Genomic DNA, 19,208 nt, shown 5'->3' on the forward strand with positions numbered 1-19,208 from the left:
CTATGGAACAGCCACTTGTGATAGGACCATCAGTGATCTGTTCGTGTGGCGTCAGAACTAATACCAGCAATGATGCAGATAGTCAAATTATTTGCAGCCATAAGGCTCTGAAGGTCAGAATAACAAAGGCAGCATCTAAGCATTTACTTTAAATTACCTGAAGTACACACGAATGACTATTTAGCAAACAAGGTCAAACGAAGTTCATCACTTTTTGTAGTGTAGTACAAACAGCGCCTTTCAATACACCATCAGATTAAATACTAATTGTAAGCTTTAATAGTTGCCAAGAGCATGAAACACATCCAGCCACCACACTAGAGCGAACATTATCTTTAGGATAATTTGGATAAGGGTCACCTCAACTTACGACAATAGTTAGTGCAAAACAGCGCAGGTACCACGGGTCACCCAAGCTGCGTTCTACTTGAAGCTGAAAGTCACAAAAAATGGTTCAAATGGCTCTGAGCACTATGGGACTCAACTGCTGAGGTCATTAGTCCCCTAGAACTTAGAACTAGTTAAACCTAACTAACCTAAGGACATCACAAACATCCATGCCCGAGGCAGGATTCGAACCTGCGACAGACTGCAGCGCCTTTAACCGCACGGCCACTTCGGCAGGCCGAAAGTCACACTAGCGACAATATAATGATGTCCCTTAGGTAATTAACACACATGGTTGTACTGCACCTGAGCTGTAAACAATCTTACAATATGACGTGGCCCCAGCGGTGAGCGGAAAGAGAGCACCATCTGAGATTTTTCTGCCTTCAATTTCAAAATTCAACAACGATTCTTGATTCCACATGAGAACAGGAACTATCAACTAGCCAAGCACTACAGCGAGGAAACAAGGTCAATCACACGTATCACCACAGCACGATATACCAATTCATGATATACCAACTTTAACAGCGACTGTTAACTTCCCTACGGCTGTCTCTCTCCCTCTCTGTTGTTTCTTCCTCGTCTCGCTCCGCTACGCCACCGTAAACACTCTTGCCCCACTGCTCTCGCTGGCGCGTACCGTTCCCGAGCCAGGTTCCAGAAGAGCTTCGCAACTATTGGTATATCGATACCAAAGAGATCATCGATGTAACCGCTGCACAGCACGAAGATATTTCGCCACCGTCCTGCTAACGGTTAGACGTATAGGTCCATCGTCCTGGCCCATCATCCTGCATCACTGAAGGACAAGTTCATGGTTCCATCTCAGTTGTTGCTTACTTAACAAGTATTCGATTTATAACGTTTCGTAAAACCGGGCAATTTCGATCTTAGAGGCCTTTTGAAATGCCATACATACCGAACGCATACGGTGTGATCAATCATTAAAGCACCCACCTGGCAGGGATTATGTCGCTCGGTAGTCTGCCAGCATGCAACGGCGCTGGAGGGGACTATATTTCCCCTCCATTGTAAGGCCTTTGATTTGCGCAGGTACCACGTGTTTGTTAGGCTTGCAATACGCTGTACTGAGTGGAGGCGTATCGAGTGAAATGATGAAAGACAAGTATTCTGTTCGACAAAGAGTGTTCACGTATGATTTATACATCCACACAGAATCAGCGAGCACAAGAAGGAGATTATTTGTAGAGAAATTTCCTGATGTTCATGTTGCTAATCGGAGTACAATTCATCTATTGATAAATTTCGCGGAAAGGAAGTGTTGCTGGCAGTAAACATAGACAACCATGTACAGTACTCACAGAAGAAACTCTGGATAACATTGTTCATACTCTGGATTGGTCTCCTAGAAAATCTTTTCGACATTGTCCTCAGCAAATGGCAATTTGCTATGGCTCTGTTCAAATAACTGCAAAGTAACTGAAGTTAAAGCTCTATGAAATAGCTACAATACAAGACCGTAAAACGGGTGATACTGTAAAAAAAGTTGCGGTTTTGTGACTGGATTTTGAGTAAGGTAGACAACGGAGAAATTAACCCCCATATATGTTTCTCTTTCGACGAATCATGGTTCCACCCAAGTAGATACGTTAATTCACACAAAACCATTATTGGAGCTCTGAAAAGATAACGTAACACACGATGCACCCCACAATGATCAAAAAATGGAAGTGTAATGCGCTATTAACAGCGAGAGATTAACAGGCCCTACGTTTTTACAGGAAAAAACTTACAGTGAGAGACACGTATGAAACGTTTTGCAGCCTTTTTATGGCCAATTCACTGACAGAAAACATGCTTTCGCGGCGTTATAGCAGGACTCTGCGATGGCACATAAAGCCAACTTCTCGTAATAGGAAAAAAAATGAAATGACCATGTGGCGTTATTGCCCATTGGCCGGCCGCGATGGCCGTGCGGTTCTAGGCGCTGCAGTCCGGAACCGCGGGACTGCTACGATCGCAGGTTCGAATCCTGCCTCGGGCATGGGTGTGTGTGACGTTCTTAGGTTAGTTAGGTTAAAGTAGTTCTAAGTTCTAGGGGACTGATGACCTAAGATGTTAAGTCCCATACTGCTCAGAGCCATTTGAACCATTTTTACTGGCCATTAGGGAAAGTTCGGCCGCTGGGTTGCAAGCCTTATTTCAGGTGACGCCACATTTGCTGACTTGCGCGTTGGTGATGATGAAGTGATAATGCGGACAATTCATAAAGTTTTTCAATACAGATTTACCACTAATAAAATATGGCCTTATCGTTCCCCCCAATTAAGGCACTGCGATTTTCGTCCTTGCGAGAGAAAGTTTATAAATCAAATCCACACACTCAGACGGAACCGCAGGGTGTAATGAGCAGGTGTCAGAAAAGCTTGAACAACGAAGTTCGGCAGCTCCAGCATCTCCTCCCTTAATATATATCAGTAATTTACCTTTCTTTTTAAGTGTTTATGTCATGTGTGTAGGCAATAACTAACGTGACAAACCATACTACCATATCTACTGTGGAACTCCTGTCAACCACGCCACTGGCACAGCAACCGGCATCGCCGGCCAGCCGCACACTGTGAAAGGGCTTGCGTTAACGATTGATCGGCCTATGTATGTGACGTGGTGCTGGTACCTACAGCATTTGAGAATCCCCTGTAAGACAGGAACATGCTAGTTGTGCAAAACATAGCAAAGTAAATAATTGTTAATTAACCAACAGCTGAGAAAGAGCCATGATCTTCCCCTTCAACAAATTTACGGTAGCGGTACCTAAATGCAGAACTGATCCTCAGCTGTGTTTCGCACGCATGCACATTGTGTTGCACGTGTGAGGTCTGTCTCAGCACTATTCGTTACATCTCGGCTTTGCTCGGTCCTTCTAGGAAAATGCTTGGTGCAGCGTGACGTTTCATTTAGCAATGACAGGCGGCGCTGTTTCTTCCGACACCTGATGCGGCATTTCTCCGGCAGCTTCGACTTTCTTCCGTTCGGCAGAATCGTAGAATCAGCGCTGTTTGCCATTTTCTCATGGTATAAATGAAGTTCAGAGGTGCAGTAGCTTTGTTTGGACAAAAAGAGGCAGCTGGTGATCTACCAACACAAACCTTTAAAAAGTACTGGTTATCACACAAGAGAAAGATGAGAATTTTCAGAAACTATTACACATTCGCATAAGCAATGGTTTATGCGAATTTTCTATGGAACGGCATTGCAACACCATTCAGGAAGAAATTAAAGTTTTAGTTGATGATGAAAGAGGAAAAATTGCAACGATCGACTACGGTTTGAACAGGCTTTATTGTTTTGCACATCAGCATGCACTCATGCACTCTGTGCTAAATTTACAGGCATGGAGCACCTGATGATAATTTTTGCTATGAACTGCAAATTTTCAGCAGTCGCACGCATTATTCTACAGTCAGTTGCAGTAGATGTTGATGGACCTCAATGAAGAGTACGCACACGCTGTATATTACGGCATAGTACTTTGGTTAGGAGAAGGAACATGCATGGAACGGTTTTTCGAATTAAGACCCATTGTTTTTGTATTTATGAAGAAGAAAGGAAAACAGGAACGGAAATTAGAACGTCTGGAATGGACTACAGACTTATCATTTTACTTGGACTTTACTGCACACAACCCACTTTAAGACGCTGCAAAATGAGAAACAGCTTTCTTTTTATTTCATGGCGATGCGTTTAAAAATAAAATGGCGTTGTGAAACGGACAGCTTTTGCCAGAAAACCTCGTACACTTCTCTAAGATCACTGTCCAACTAACAAATATATATATATATATATATATATATATATATATATATATATATATATATATATATATAAACTATTTTTAAGTTTTATTACGTACGCATGAATACTGTACGTAGTGGGAGATTATGATTACTTTTAATTAGCTGCCGCAATGAAATCCTACACGGACCTGTTACAAAGAAAATTTTCTTTCGTACGAAATGCTTGCGGTAACGGCCGCACTTTCAAATACTTGCGCTACCAGTTAACGCATCCGCGTTTCTTACAGCTGCCACACCACCACCAGGGCGCTGGCCCAAACGATTACGCCGCTGCCAATGAGATGCAAGCATCCCCTCTCCGGAGCTCCAGCGGCAGGTGTACTTAAGCTCAAACATTCATGCCCTCACCCATTTTTGTGTGTTTCCAGTTGAATAACATTTACAGACGTTCGTAGTGATCAGGGCTCGACATCTTCTCTACAGACATTGGACTGATGAGTGACTGATATATAAGTATTTTGTGCCTGCATATAATTCTCTATTCAAAGATACTATTAGCGACTGACGTTACAAATACCGCAACAAAATTAAGTTCTGTTTTTACTATCTGATATTAGATCTGATTAATATCTGAAGTTTCTATTCATGAACAGTATCAGTTCCTCGCTCCTTTATCCACTACAGAACCTCACAGTGTGCAAAGGAAAACTTAACAATGCTAATGAAATAAAACATTCTAATATTTCATGATTTATATTGATAAATTTCTTTCATAAAATACATCCACGCTAAGCCAAAGTACTCTGTGGTTTCGTCGCCCTGTGGGATTTGAATAAGAGCACTGAAAAATATTTCATCGTGGCGCCTATCAGGAAATTGTTCGAACTTCTTTAACGTAGTGTCGAAAATTGGAGAGTGCCTTTTCAGATACACAATATGATTAAAAGTTGGTGAAGCCGACTCAGAAATAAACTACAAAAACATCATCTTGGACGAAGGCCACTTGTCTTACAACATTTTTAAAATTAAATTGTGACTGAGATTCGATAAATAACACAGACGACTTTGAAAAGCATTTTGCTCTCAGATTATCTTTTCACCGTATAGTTACATTAATTCAGCAATCAGAATCAAATCATCAAAGGAATGCGATGTGAATGCCGAAGCGAATGAAAATGCGAATACTGCTGCAAGAGTCTACAGTGTTTGGTCACTTGTTTCTCAAATGTGAAAAAATATTCTCGTCACATTATAACGGGGTTTGTATTATGACTCTACGATTTGGTTTCCCATCTTAACCACTGTGCTTGAACCTTCACTATTATTAGTTATATGCAATTAAGAAACCATAAAATCTACGTAAAAACTCTTAAACTTAAGGAAAGAGGCGCCTCAACTGGCGCTAAGGAAAACGTGAATATTGAAGAACTCATTGTGACATTGGAAGAACTGCAAGAATAGTTATCTAAACGTTCTCAGGACACTGCCATTCTTACTTCTGAGCAGATTCTGACACCGTTTGACCTCTCAGTTGAGAGCATCCTCGTGCATATGCAGATACGAGGACGGTTTGAAAAGTTCTCCGAACGGAATAGAAAAAAAAGTACTTACATCACTGAAACTTTTTTTATTTTTCAATGTAGACTCTTTGTAGATTAATGAACATGGTCCAACGATGTTCCAGTGCCTTGATCCCATCTCGAAAATGAGTTTCCTCCGGGCCTGCAAAATAGTTGTCAACTCCAGCTATCAATTCTTCGTTTGAAGTGAATCTTCGTCCACCAAGACAAATTTTCAGTTTTCGGAAGAGATGGAAGACTGGCGGAGTAAGGCGGATGTGGCAACAATTCATACCTTAGTTCGTGTAATTTTGTCATAGCGACGGCACATGTGTGCGGGCGCACATTGTCTTGATGAAATATGAATTTCTTCCTTGCTAAATACTGGACTCGCATTCGGGAGGACGACGGATCAATCCCGCGTCCGGCCAAGCTGATTTAGGTTTTCCGTGATTTCCCTAAATCGCTCCAGGCAAATGCTGGGATGGTTCCTTTGAAACGGCACGGCCGACTTCCTTCCCAAATCCAATGAGACCGATGACCTCGCTGTTTGGTCTCTTACCCCAAAACAACCCAACCCAACATTGCTAAACCTGACATTTTATCGAGTATCTTTTGTTTCAGTTGGTCCAGGAGGTTAGCATAGTATTCTGCAGTAATTGTTTGCCCAGTGAGGAGATAATCTACTGACAGAATCCTCTTCACGTCCCAGAACATTGAAGCCATGAGCTTTCCCGCCGAAGGAATTGTCTTTGCTTTCTTGGGTGGCGGAGAATCGGCATTTTTCTTCTGCTTTGACTGTTTTGTCTCTGGGGAATAGCAGTGCAAACAAGCTTCATCTATGGTCACAAACAGGCGCAAAAAATCTTGTTCGTTTCTCCTAAAACGGGCCAAACATTGTTCCGATATGTTCAATCTCATGCGTTTTTGATCCAGTGTCAATATTCGCGGCAACCATCGCGCAGATAATTTTTTTCATTTCTAATTCTTCAGTTGAAATGTGATATAACCTTTCAAACGAAATCTGGCAAGCATAGAGCTGCTAGAATTCCCCGTTAAAATAACAATACTTTTATGTTAAAACTGACCGCTCGTTCTAAGTTGTTTTCCTCGAGAAGAGCTTCTACGTTTCTATAATGAGGATGCAAACATGAGACATTGTTTCGAGCAAGATAATTGTGTGCATGAAAAGCATTTTTCTATAGTGAAACTAGGTAAGTCACGGTACTGTGAGAACCTATGTGATGAATATCTACGAAACTGTCTAGGTCTGTCAGAATGCTGACAGTTTGCACCAGATATGAAATTTTATTGTCTCTTAGCTGCGACAAAAAATTAAATAACAATGCAAATTTATTTTGTTTCTGATCTGTTCTGTTGAGAAACATGAAGTATGAAACCAAACAACATGCTGGTCTACGTTGTAAAGGCGAAAAGATTACATTGCCATGTAGAGCATTCCACTTTTCCCGTCTCTTTCTCCTCTTTTCCCCTGCTCGTGCTCAGATAGCTATTCATAGTAAGGAGAGAGGGCGGGGGAGTGTAGGCTTGGGCGAAAGCAATCCACACACGTGCAAGAGCGCATGTGTGCACAGAATCGTTGGCCGTCGCTAGTGTAGGCAGTGTGGAGTTTCTAGATCCAAATACGTGATAGGAGCCTACCATCTGTAACAAATATCTGGCCAGAAGTTAGACTGCAGCACCATTCCTTCAGCATCGTGCATCCGACAAGCACACTCTGCACTTTTCATTGATCATACGTACAGATATGCAGCTGCAACTAGCGTTAACGGCTGGGTGAAGTCGCTGATATAGGATCTGTCATTTAGCTCTGACAGCTCTGGGCTATGAACCGGATCCGTTGGGGTGAGGCTGCTCAGTTGCCACTGTGGCTCGACCAGCCTCCGAGGTTTCTGAAACTCGGGGTGGGGGGGGGGGGGGTGCAATTCCCCGATAACCGCCACGGTCTGCAGGCAGTAACAACCAGCCACTGACCCTGTCACTCCGCGAAACTGACACGCTACTGAATCAGCAAGGGCGTCGTTGCCGTTAGCTGCTGTCGTGGTGCCTCAGCACTCTGCTGCGGATATCGCTCGCTGCCTATTAGCCACGGCCGCTCCTATTCCACTACTGTGGAAGTACTGCATGGACGGCATACAGATACATTCCATAACCACTACTGACTACACGTTTACTAGAGTAGCGAGGAATCCATACCGAGCGAGGTGATGCAGTTGTCAGCACACTCGTATTCGGAAAGAGGCGTATAATACAGAGGGTCTTACTACTGAGTTTTAATATTTGAGTTCAAAGTTCTTGAAAAGATACTTGTGAAACGTCCCCTTAGAACTATTTATACACGAGACTTCCCCTTAGAACAATTATACACGACTGTGCTTAAACTGATACACAATATTTTGTTAGCGCAACGCAATCTGACTTTCAAAAATCCCTACAAAAGAATGGCCCTGACTAACATTAAACTATACCTTTCACAAATCACTTACCTCACAAAAATCTTCGCTGCTCAAGCTACTGCAATACAGGAGCGCCACTACTGCCAGCTAAATGAAAGATTCAAACTACTGAAGGCACTAACTACTGATAGGGATAGTTAGCAAATGAAAGATATTAATAGAGAACGAACAATGTATTTACCTTGATATCATCATATATAAATATAGCAGTTCATGACAAATTACAAACCTCCGCCATCTCTCTCCCCACATCCACCACTGCTGGCGGCTCACCTCCAACTGCGCAACGCTACGCGCTGTTCACAGCCAGCTGCCTAACACTACAATGGCGAGTATTACAACAACGCAAAGCAGACACAGACTGCCCACAGCACAGCCAGTGATTTTCATACAGAGGTGGCGTTACCAATAAAAAAACCTAAACAGCCTACTTACATAGCCCCCATGCTCCCCACAAAAAAATTTTTACAAATTGGATTGGGCAGTGGCCAATACAGATTTGAAAAAAAATTTTCATTATTACAATAACAAAGAAATCAAATGCACACACTTATTGATACAATGTTGGTCAAAAGCTAAAAATTTCTTACAGTCCATAAAGACAGTCCTCATCATTCGTCACAGTAAAATTGCAGTGTTTTTCTCAAAGTCTGAGCAGTAAACGAAAATGCACACGGAAGTAGTGGATTTCCATGCAGCCTTGAAGAAGTAGTGTTGTCCTTCCAACGGAAAGACAGTGCTGACTCTTGACATGCTGACAGATAATGGGCCACAACAGAGCAAACCCACAGCAGAGTCAGTCGTAGTTTGGAAGAATATTGGTAGGTAGGTCATCACAGAGCAGACCCACTGTAGTCCTGGTAGAGAGTATGGTATTGGTGGGCCACCAGAGGTGCAGACCCACTGCAGTCCTTGTAGAAATAATGGTACTGGTGGGTCATCAGAGATGCAGACCCACTGTAGTCCTTGTAGAGATGGCCAGCAGCCATCTGTTGCGACTGTGCAGGTGCACAATCACCATTGAAGAGTCTTGCAGAGAAGATAGCAAGTCCATAAACCACCACTTGTGCACTCACGAAATTTTTTTTTTTTTTTAAATGTCCTTAGAACCAGCAATGCTGTTATCCAGTCCCTTGCTGAATTATTAACACACGTGCAAACACTAACAGTCCCAACTTCTCACATATTGTGCATATACTATGACCAACAGAAAAGTGTGCAGTGAAATGAATGCTTACAAGTTACTTAATTTGATTAACTGGCGTCAATTACAATTATATAACATAAGAATACAATTACAAAGATACAAAATACATCATTAAAAACATAACAATACAGATAACATTTGTAGTACAGGCTTTACAAAAGAATAGAAATAAACATAGACATCAGTGTTACAGGAATGATGACATGAGTACAAAAATAAAAGATCAGAATCACTTTTGAAACGTCAACTTCACACATGAGCATTAAAACAAAAGAGAATAAATAAAGTCTAAGCATCTTTACAAAGAAAATAACAGAGTATTAGAAAAATTCTACAACATAGCTCTCATCAGCTAAACACATAAAGACAGGAAAAACACAAATACACAAGGGTACACAAACATGTAGTGGGATAACACAAAAGGAAAGGACAGGGTTTGTTTTACTGCAGTATTTTGCAAACAAAACTTTCTTTACTTCTCGGAGATCTCCCTTCATTCATCATTATTCCCAAAAAGTCCTATCTATACCTCCTTCCTGTATTCTATTCATATTTCTTTCAAAATAATTATGTCTGATTGTACAATACTCATTGGGGCCCAAATCTTTTTCATATAACTTCGCAATGCATTCTTTACCTATTCTCCATAGTCAGTTTCTTATATAGTCTACCCCCTCTTAAGCTAACTTAAATCTACTGAGCTCAGAGATATGTATACCAAGGGACGAGGCAACGCAGCATCACATAACAAATTAACACAAACAGCAATGCAAAAAAATGCTAATTGGCAAAGCTAGCAGCATAAATTAGGAAAAGTCAAATTCAATAACACTATGCCTGGCAAACAGCAGCAACTTATACCTAAACATGACATAGCTCAAGCAGAAAAAATATTACAGTAAAAACAACAATGCAGACAAGAGAAATGTCTATTCACATCTTAATGTCTACGTAATTAAAGTGGTGCACCATAACAACTGATTGTAAAAAAATATTACCATGTACTTGAAAAGAAAATTATGTGTTACTGTTACTAGTTCCTTCTTATTGTTCTTTCCTTTCCAAGTGCTCCTTTTTTTAAAGAATGTGGATTATAAAATAATTATTTAATAGATCTGTTGACAGAAAGAGTTCACATTAGCAAATGCATCTAAGTTTATTTTATAAAACTAATGCTGCAACACAGCTGGAAACCAGATATTTAATGAAATAAGCAACTATGAAAAGCAAAGCATAAAAATATCATTCAATAGTCATGTGGCATTTCGTAAGTCAGTAGCACTCAACTCTCGGAGAAAGACACTTGTCATAATCAGGTGTGCAGATGTACGAATATTTCCCATCAATTCATAAGCATTTCAATAATTAGCACAAAGTGCGAGTAATCATATGTTTTCAAGTAACAAGGGTGTCGCATTAGCGATGAAAGGCACACCCTAATGGCTTGTTCTCCAGGTGTTTGACACAGCTGTGTGCCCACAACACATTACAAAAATCATATGTTTTCAAGTAACGAGCGTGTCGCATTAGCGATGCCCTCTACAAAGGAATGTCATTAGCGAGGGTATAGGCTTCCGGAAAGGCACACCCTAATGGCTAGTTCTCCAGGTGTCTGACACAGCTGTGTGCCGACGACGCACGTGCAGGTGGTCATTTTCTTACGGAAATATTTACGACACCAGTTTCCGCTACAGTGACAGTCTCATATGAAAATTTCACAGGTCGAAAATTTACGTCACAAGTGTGTAGAAACAAAATCCTATGAATATAACAGTGTCCAAAAAATTTTCGCCGGCATTGTGATACATTCACGCATTTACACGCACATTTCATAACTCTTAAAGTACGATTCTCGGTTTCCAACATCCTTTTTCACAAGTCATGAGTCCTTAACTTCTTTCATTATTCATATACATATAAACACGTAATCACTTTCCTCATATATGGTAGCATCATCTTATTGACATAAACATACCTCAACAGCATAATACACATCGTCGTCGTAAAAATAACATCATAACACCTCAGTCAAATCTCAAAAAAGTCGTACCTTTCTGCAATAATTTCAAAATCTAAAAAAAATTCTCTGCTCATTTAAATAGCGTCATCTACCTCAAACGTACTTTAAAATCATTCTCCCTTACCAAATACATCATTCAAAGCTCTCATAGTATCACAATGGTTCTGAAAAAATATGAACAGGTCACAAAGTACAGACAAAATACAATTTCTTAAGTGTGAAGTTATCCAACGGTGTAATCACGTAAACATCTGTCACTGCCGTAGTAAAAAAGTTTGTCTCTCTCAGTTCAATGATCAGATAGCTGTGTAATTATGTGTTAAGAGAAATATGGTACCGATGTGTAAAGTTGTGTAAGCAAATACCATATTAGCTAGGGCCCCTTGCGCTTGCCAAACACATGGTACACAAAGTAAGCGTGCACCCCCCTGAGGTTTATTGTAATTGTACCCTCAGGTATTACAGATTACAGCAATGGAATGAAATGTATCACGAAAAACTTTCTTTGTAATTCAAAAATCTCTAAAAATAAATGTTTTAAGTACAAAATTAATCACTCAAATACATGTCCTGTAGCGCTAAATGTGCGTCTTGCTGTAAGATAATCTCTGGGAAGTGTCGTAGTTATTGTCCTCCGAAAGCTAAGTTCTGCAGAAGTCAATGTACTTACCTCATGATAAACAAAGTGAAATGCTTTGCGTATAGATATCATACTTATTACGCTTATTGCCGTGATGAAGAAAGTACTGTGCTGTAACGTATTGTTGTGCTACAGAAAAGGCTGTTTCCTTGTAGCTATACCACAATACTCACCACTAAAACATGTCTCACTTTATAGAAGAATTCAGAAAAAACTGTGCAGATATAAAACAGATACACCGCCAAAGCAATATTGTAAATTGTCACGCATTAGCAGCGTCGTGATAAAATCGTGTAGCTGTCACATAAACTAACCACTGTGTCATCTGGCATTTCACAGAAAGCACCTCAAATCCAGGATCCACTCTCAAGCAAACCAAAATGTTGCATGAAAATTTCATTAGCAGTGCTGGTATGTTCTAAGTATGTGAGCCTTATAGTCGTTACATAATCGTGCAACTAACAAGCAAGAATGTACACACACAATAACACTGTGTCTCCTGTTCACAATAACAATGCATTCGTAATTTCTGTTTAAATAAGTTCTCTTGGTTCTTGGCTGGATATTTAACTTCAAACATTGTTGCATGGTAACAGTTTCTAAAGCATACTAGTAACGTGAAGTGAAACGTTTTATGGCAAAGACAAAGTTAAAAGGCAGATTATCTGTCAATAAATGGTTTTACATGAGAAATGTGGTGTAAACCTTTACTCTTCCTAGTATGCAGAGTTTCAACTTCAACGCAATTATCATGTGGTATACGTCGGATTCTGTAAGGTCCATTGTAAACTAGAAAGAATTTGTGACTCAATTGTTTCTTCTTATGTGACAATGAATGAGCTTTAATGAGAACTTTCTGACCAATACATAATTTCTTTGCATTTGCTTTACCGTGTAGTTTTCTCCTTTTGTCTGCTGCAGATATTATATTTTTAAGAGCCAAATCAATTATGTCTTTGTGTCTAAGTTTACGTGTATTCGGGAAAGGTACAAGCTCTCTTATTCTGTTCGGAGGTTCTACATCCTTCAGTACAAGAGTAGGTGGTAAAGCAGTGGAATCATGAGGCATTTCATTCAGCACATTTTGAAATAAGTGTAAATATCTGTCCCAATGCTGATGCTTTCTGTGACAATAAAGTCTGCAAAGCTTATTGATTTCTTTCATAATCCGTTCAGACGGGTTACAATGTGGTAAATACAATGAAATAAAAACAGGTTTGATTTTATGGTTGCGAAACATGCGTGACCAAACAGCAGATCTAAATTGCGGTCCGTTATCTGAAATGACTTTACTAACGTGTCCAACTTCACGTAAGAAATTTTTAACAAAGGCGTTGAATACAGACCGTCCAGTGGCTTTACGTAACGGAGTGAAAGAAACAAATTTTGAAGTAAGTTCAACAGCGACTAGAACATACGAAAATCCATTCGATGTTCTGACAAGCGGTCCCAAGAGATCAACAGCAGCAAATTCTTTTAATTTAGAAGGAATAATAGGAAACAACGGAGCACGATGTGAGATAGTAGACGGTTTCGCCTTTTGACAAAGTTTACAAATAGACAAGACTCTTCGACTTCGATTTTCCATATTGTTAAAATAACAAGTCGTTCGAAGAATATGATAACATTTTCGTGGGCCAAAATGTGCGTAGCTGAAATGAATGTACCAAATGAGCTTATTAACAAAATCGTCTGGAATGCAAAGTACCCATAGCTTGTCATCAACAGTGCAGCGTTTGAACAGTATGTTGTTTCTAACGAGGTAATAATGCCGAATCTGAGTGTGTGTCTTTTCATGCCATTTACTTTTGATGTCTTTCCAAATCGGATCTTTATCTTGTTCATGAGCAATATCCTGTAAAGATGTGGTGATGAAGTTTTCAAAGGCGACTTTCTGAATGTAAAGAATACTGAAATTTTTCTCGAGGTTGCCTTCTGTGTTACTTTTCTCAAGCCCAGCCAGTGCGCGTGACAGCGCGTCCGCAACAATGTTCTCCTTGCCAGGAATGTAGACTATTGTGAAGCGGAATTCTTGCAGAAACAATGCCCAACGTTTTAGCCTGTCATGATTTAATTTTGAAGACATAAGAAATTGTAATGCACGATGATCACTGTATACTTTTACGTGCTTACCAGAAAGAAAGAAACGGAATTTGTTAAATGCCCAAACGATTGCTAAAGCTTCTAATTCAGTAACGGAATAATTTTTTTCAGATTTTGTTAGCACTCGGCTAGCAAAAGCAATGGTTTTCTGAACAGTAGTGTCATTTTCTATGGCTTCTTGAAATAAGTGGGCACCAAGACCGACTTTAGAAGAATCTGTGCTAAGGCAGAAATCTTGTGACAGATCTGGATGAGCTAGTATTGGCGCGTGAAGTAACGCTTCTTTCAAAGAATTGAATTCCAGCTGTGCTTGTTCGTCCCAGTTCCAAATAGTATTTTTTCCAGTGAGAGAACAAAGTTTTGGTGTAACTAGAATTTGCATATTCAGAAAACGACGGTAAAAATTTACGAGACCTAGAAAACTGCGGACTTGTCTTTTTGTGGATGGAACTGGAATGGCTCTTACTGCTTTTAACTTATCAGGATCCGGCTGAATGCCTTCAGAAGAAATAATATGTTCCAAAAACTTCACCTTTGACCTACCGAATTCAGACTTTTCCAAGTTAACTGTAATTCCAGATTCTGCAAAAATATGTAACAAACTGTTGAGGATGCGGTTAGGATGTTCCCATGAAGCTTCTGCTATTAGAATATCGTCCACATATAAGGTGATGTGACGTTTTAAGAACTCAGGTAATATGGAATTTAACCCGCGAATGAATGCTGCCGAAGAAATGTTCAAACCAAAAGGAAGTTTCCGAAACTGATAACAAACGCCGAAACAAAGGAAAGCTGTGTATTTTCTACATTCTGGATGAAGTTCGATCTGATAAAAGATGGATCTGAGATCAATGGAAGACAACACTTTTACACCATTAAAATTTTGAAGAAGTTCTTCCAACGTTTGCGGCCTGTCTGTTTCAGGAATAATGATCATATTGATTTGTCTCGAATCTAAGACAAGCCTGATCGATCCATTTTTTTTCTCAACAACATGTTATGGATTGTTGTATGAGCTTACTGCAGGCTCAATAATGCCCTCGTCGAGCATAGATTGTATTTCTGTTCTAACACGGTCCCTATAATGTGCTGGAATTACGTATGGTCTAACACAAAATTTAGTATGCTCACGAACACGAAATTGGTATTGAAATCCCTTGATTGTTCCTGTTTTGTGAGTAAAAACTGTGGAATGTGCTTGTAAAATCTCAAAAAGGTCCTGCCTATCAGTGTCATTACAATTCTCAATTGTTTGAATTTTATTCTGAATTAACTCATTAATTTCAAATATGCCGTCGATGTCATCCCTGTCAGTACTTGCAGAGTGATTGTTAGTGTCTAGTTCCGTAGAAAATTCCGAACTGTTATCTAACAGAAGGTAAAGCCGATTAATTTCCTCATCATGGTTTGAGAGCCAGTCTTCAAATTTCAAAGCTATTGACTTACCTTCTTTCTCTAAACTTATTTCAGCATCGTGAAAGCTTAAGACTGCTTTGTATTCATTCAAAAAGTCTACTCCCAGTATAATTTCCGTCGACAATAATGGAACAATAAAAAAGTTCATAGAGAAGCTGTGGCTTTGGCAAAAGAATTCTAAATTGGTTTGTTGGCGTACATCTACACTTTTTCCAAAGATTGCACCTTGTAATTTAATCTTACGTAACGGAAGTGTGGGGCAATCGTTCGATTTGTTGCATTTGCTAAAGGCTGTTTCACTAATTACTGAAATGGGACTGCCAGAGTCAAGTACTGCCGTAAATTTTACGTCATTTACAGTAATGTGAATCACAGGATATGCAATGTTGTTATGTTTTACGCCGTGTTCCTGGAGTAAGATGTCCCTAATGTCTTCCATTTTTACGTAATTACTAGCTACGGCAGCTGCGTCGTCAGTTTCATAGGTACATATTGTGGCTGCCAGCGGAGTGAGTCATTGCCTATTGTCTCTTTGTTGGCGCGCGTCGTTATTGGGATTTGGAGATCTAATTTCTACAAATTCACGTTGCCCAGATGGCCCAGCTCTGTTAGAAACCCGCCAGTTCTGATGAAATTCACGTCTGTCGTTTTGTCGGTAGTTTACATAGTTTCTTTCTTGTCTGTCACGTGGTGGAGAATTTCTCCCTGAGTCGTAACTGCGTGCTGGACCGTTGCGTCTAAAGTTATTCTGTCTCCCTTGATAATAATTGTTTTGGTTCCCATATTGTCTGTTTCTCTGATTGTCTCTGTGATAGTCATTATTGCGGAGAGGTGATATTTCCCTGTAATTATTACTACTCTGCCAACGGTTGTCATACGGGTGGTGTCTATTTTGGTCACGATTTGTGTGGTGAGAATAGCCTTGTCGCGTCCAGTTATCGTTTCTGTCGTCACGGAATTGTGACGGATGTGACCTGTAGTGATTGTTTTCCTGTTTTCGCATCCCGCGACTGTCTGTGTCAATTTCTAATTCTTGTAACAGTCCCTGAAAAGCTTCAATGTCGTCTTTGCAACGTCCTGCTAAAATAATATGTCTCAAATGTTCGGGCAGTTTGATTAAGCAAATGCGGATGAGTTCTGAGGGGCTGTATGGGTTTGACAGGTACTGATTCTTGTGCAACATGTCTTCAAAATATTTGACAAGACTGGAAAATTCAGATTGTTCGAAATGTTTCATCATTATGATGTTATGTTTTACGCGGTCTTGTGTGGCTTGAGACCAATATGCTGAGAGGAAGGCATGGTAAAATTCTCCTTCACTGTGGCAATCGTGAATGACCGATCGCATTCTTACAGCTGGTTCATTCTCTAAGTAGCCACACATAAATTCTAACCTGTGCTCCAATGACCAGTTGGGAGGGAAACAATGAGAGAATTGATGGAGCCACGCTTGTGGATGAATGTCGTTGGCAGAATTCTTAAACGTTTTGAATTTACGTGTAGTAATGAACAGCTTATAGTCAAAATCATCGTGTCGGCGAGTAGCATATCGGTCATTGTTACGTCGTGTCGGCGGTTCCATCTCAAAATTCGGTGTACCTTGCCAATTTCTTTCATAATTACCGAAATGCCCTGTGTTATTATTTTGTGGCTTTTGTGTATTTCTAAGTTCCTCTTCCCGTGTTGGAGCGCGAGTGTCCTCTGAAATACGTAATTCTTGTATTACCTGTGTCAGCTGTTCTTGTACTTCCCGGATTTCTCTTTGGTGTTGCGTATTCATTTGATTCAGATTTTGTTTCAGTTTCCTAATTTGTTCGCACTCTTCTGTGTCATTAAAGACTACCGGTTTTGTGTCATTCAGATTATCATCTACCTTCGTAGATAAGTTAGTGACCTGATCCGAAAGTTCGGTTACTTTCTCTGATAATGAACTAATTTCCTCCATGTGTCTTTCTGAACCAATTTTCAGAGTATCTACTGTGTCCCTTAAGTTTTCCTGAGTTTTTGCAAGTTGCGTAACCGAATCGGTAGATGCAACTGAGTCCATTTTAGTTTGCAAGGTCTCATGATTTTCATGAACAATAGTTTGCAGTTCTTTTATGGCTGCTTCGTGATTCTGTAATGCATTTTCATGCCGCGAAAAAATAGGCTGAAAATGCTCACAAATTTGTGTTTTTACGTCATTACACACTTTTTGACATTTCGATTCAATGTTATGTAACTCAGTAGTTAAATCTTCACGTGTTTGTTCAAGTGTGGTGTCTAACTTCCGAAGATTTTGTTCCATTGTGTCTAACTGTTGCAGCTTTTGCTGTGTTTGTCTCTGATTTTGTTCCATTGTGTCTAACTTTTTAAGATTTTGTTCCACTGTGTCTAACTTTTTAAGATTTTGTTCCACTGTGTCTAACTGTTGCTGTGTTTGTCTCTGATTTTGTTCCATTTGTTGCATTAGTTGTAATAACAATGCATTAGTGTCTGGAATCTGTTCCTCTGCTCTTTTCGGCAGTGCATTTGCACCGGCAACATTCACAATTTGACAAGCTGAAAATGTGTCTTGACTTATTTGAGAAAACGGTGAGGACGCAAAACCTGAATCTACAGTATTTGCAAAATTGTGTCTTGTCATTTCGGATTCCTGAGGCGAGCTGTTGCCGACCGATCGATCGATAATGCTTCCCTGTTCACTACCTGTTTCACTGTCTACACCATTATTTGACGCCCGCTCCATTTCCCTGTGCACAGTTACCAAATTACTACTTTGAACATTAGTAAATTCATTACTCAGCGGCGCTGATAAGCTACGCTCGTCGTCACTATTATTTCTCAATTTAGTTTGGAGCCTAGTGTTACGTTTTTCACACGCCATTATTGTTACAATATTTCACACGATAACACAGAAAATCACAATTTGAATAGCAAAAATAAGAGAACACATTAATATAGCACTGAAAATAATATCTAGTTAATTGCAGCTGCGAAATACTTGGTGCAAATCTACATGCATGCCACAACTGTTTTACAGTACAACAATGAAAGACTGCAACTACAAAGGAGATTCTCTCTACAATTACGCGCTAGCAATAAACAAAAGCTACACTAAATACACAAACTACAAGAAAAAATCAGAAGATTCCAGTGAGGTATCCTGGCAGGGTCGCCATATGAAACGTCCCCTTAGCACTATTTATACACGAGACTTCCCCTTAGAACAATTATACACGACTGTGCTTAAACTGATACACAATATTTTGTTAGCGCAACGCAATCTGACTTTCAAAAATCCCTACAAAAGAATGGCCCTGACTAACATTAAACTATACCTTTCACAAATCACTTACCTCACAAAAATCTTCGCTGCTCAAGCTACTGCAATACAGGAGCGCCACTACTGCCAGCTAAATGAAAGATTCAAACTACTGAAGGCACTAACTACTGATAGGGATAGTTAGCAAATGAAAGATATTAATAGAGAACGAACAATGTATTTACCTTGATATCATCATATATAAATATAGCAGTTCATGACAAATTACAAACCTCCGCCATCTCTCTCCCCACATCCACCACTGCTGGCGGCTCACCTCCAACTGCGCAACGCTACGCGCTGTTCACAGCCAGCTGCCTAACACTACAATGGC

The sequence above is a fragment of the Schistocerca piceifrons genome, chromosome 1 (genome assembly GCF_021461385.2).
Source record: "Schistocerca piceifrons isolate TAMUIC-IGC-003096 chromosome 1, iqSchPice1.1, whole genome shotgun sequence".
In the NCBI taxonomy this organism is placed as follows: domain Eukaryota; kingdom Metazoa; phylum Arthropoda; class Insecta; order Orthoptera; family Acrididae; genus Schistocerca; species Schistocerca piceifrons.